The sequence below is a fragment of the Pinus tabuliformis genome, chromosome 4_2 (assembly GCF_031772625.1).
Source record: "Pinus tabuliformis cultivar Carrire ecotype Pingquan chromosome 4_2, CPIR1, whole genome shotgun sequence".
Classification (NCBI taxonomy): domain Eukaryota; kingdom Viridiplantae; phylum Streptophyta; class Pinopsida; order Pinales; family Pinaceae; genus Pinus; species Pinus tabuliformis.
In genome coordinates this window covers 752,261,519-752,264,385 of record NC_142304.1, presented here as the reverse complement: position 1 = coordinate 752,264,385, position 2,867 = coordinate 752,261,519, and positions in this window count along the sequence as shown.

Here is a 2,867-nt window from a genome sequence, read left to right as displayed (position 1 = left end):
CCAGATACCTTAAGGACGATAAAGAGTAAAGATACGACTAGTGCTTTTAATATGTATCTCACGCATATCTGTTAAGCAGATTATCCTCCTTTAGGAATAAGCATAGGGGTATTATCTGCTCACATTGATTTAGCTAGAACTAGCTGACCTTATGGAAATATCCATATATGGTTAAGATAAGAGAGATTTACGGGTTAGACATCTAGAGTGCTGCATCTAGCAGAGGTATTCATTGTATTGATTTTTGGAGGGTAAAATATTTGTTGTTTGCTTGATTTTTTCAGAGTATTCTTATTGCAAAATTATCGAGTTAAAAGTACTAGAGTATTTTTGTTTTGTATTTTTCAAAATTTATTTACTGCAAAAGGAGGACATTTATTATGTTTTGAAAAAACTTACCTCTTGTCTATTGGTTGTTTTCGAGTTCAATCACCACTTGATCTCATGTCTTCAAGCTAGGTGGAAGAATTCACTTCTCTCTCCCCTATCTCATCCTTTAGGGAAAAGCCCATATGCTTGTTGAGTATTAATGTTGATTAAGATTATGAAAGTTTTAGTCAAATATTTTGCTCACTCTTCTGAGAAGAGTTTTCAAAGACTTTCCATCCCACTACACCGAAAAATGGGTGATAATGAATCCTCATGTTTGGGGCTTTGTGAACTAGGCTACCAGCTAGCTATATAAATATATTTTAATACTTTGTAAATTATTTTTTCTGGATATTTTCAAACACAAAAATATTTTCAAGAAAAATTACTTGAATATTTGTTTAAAAGGTTCTCGTTTTTTCCATCTAGAGTCTATTTATTAGTGAATGATTCCTTTCTCTATTAATCATGATGTGTTGATCTTCTATATTTGAATTCACAATTACATAGATGGAACTCAATAGTCAATCCTCTATAGTTTTGGATTCAAATATTTGCAACATTGTTTATGATATTATGACAAAATTCATCCTATGTTAGATGCTTTCTTATAATTGAGTTGTATTTCTCTTCCCGCCATCATATTATAACAATTTAATGTTCGATAGATTGCTAACTATCCTGCCTTTGAAAACACTTTTTCATATCAATGAGTCTTTGAAATTTTAATTTATATCCTTAAATGTTGATTCCATTCCCAATGGATTCACACACTCCCCTACCACCATCATTTTAAACCAAAAGATCTAGCCCTTGTACTTATTAAAAACTAGTTGTTGTAGTTCCTCTCTAGGTTGGAAGAGTTAGCTTCTAATATGAAATATTAGTTTCATGTTACCTTGGTAATTTTCTTTCATAGCCAGGAAATTTTCGAGTGATAAAAACTTGAGTAATCCACATAAAGAGGCTTTCAACCAGAAGAAAATCCAAACTCCCCTACCTCAATAATTCCTTGTACTAGCGTTGCTAGACCAATAACTCCAACTCTATTCTCCCCTCCATGGTAAACTAAATATATTAATGTAGAGACATTGAAGCCATATAGTCTAATCCTGAGCTAGCCACTGTACAGTCTAATCCTCATGTTTGGGGTTTTGTGAACCAGGCTACCAGCTTTGGTAATGCTGGAATCCATGGTGTTTAACATAATAGATATATGAATGTAGTGATATTAAATCCGCACATTCTTATCCTCAGCTAGGCACTATACAGTGTAATCCTCATGTTTGGGGCTTTGTGAACCAGGCTACTATCTTTGGCAATGTTGTAATCCATGGTGTTTAACATAATAGACCATATTGGTGATACTCGACACTACCAACACTCCAGGGGAATGCAAACCACCAACCCTTTTGAATGAAGATTCATTCTACTCAGTCTCTCTTCATTAAACTTGTTTTCTCATGCTTCACAACTCATTATTATAATAAGTAATGGAATTTGTGGGAGATTTCTCTCTGTTATTTACTACAATAGCCACAGTACCATCCAGTTGAGTAGTTCGCTAGGAAGGAGGACATTTATTATGTTTTGAACCAACTTTCCTCTTCTCTATTTGATGTTTTCCAATTCCATCACCACTTGGTCTCATGTCATCTCGATAGGTGGAAAACTTCACTTCTCTCTCCCCTATCTCCTCATTTAGGGAAAATCCCATATTATTGTTGAGTATTAATGTTTATTGAGATTCTGCAAGTTTTAGTTAGAGATTCTGTTCACTCTTCTAATAAGATTTCCAAATACTTTCCATCCCGGTGTAGAGAAAAATAGGTGATGTACTTTCATTTTAAAAGGGTTTGAAACTTACCTTGCATTTTCACTAGTATTGATGACATTTTTGGGCTTTGATTCGGAACAAATAGTGTTACCAGCCGAAAATGGAGATGGTATCATCATTAAAATTTACATTTATATTAAAGAGAATATTGATTTTGTTTTTGAGTTATTTTTATATTGAGAGTTTAATAAGTTTGCAGAATTTTAATTTTACTTAAATTATTAATTATTATAAAGATGGTAGGGGTTTTTATTATAAAAAAATAAAATGACTCTACTATTGCATTTGCAGGTGCTTCGGGGAATCATCCAAGACAAGGCAAGTGATAATAAAGAAATATTGAGAGTGCACACATTTCTATTTTAGGTACGCACTACATTTATTTTATTTTATTTCAGTAAGTAGCTCTCTTGGAATTGGTTGAGAAATGGTATAAAACTTGCCTTACAAAAATTTATTATTTTACTCTTAACAGGAAGAAGGATGGGTGGTTTGGTGTGCCTCCAAGAAACGATTAACTTCCCAGAAAGAAGTCACGAGTGTTCACAACTTATCAAGATCAACAAACCACTATTTCAATCAAGGTTTATGAAGGGGAGCGAAGTCTAATAAAGGACTGCCGAGAATTAGGAAAATTTGATCTGTCTTGAATCCCTCCAGC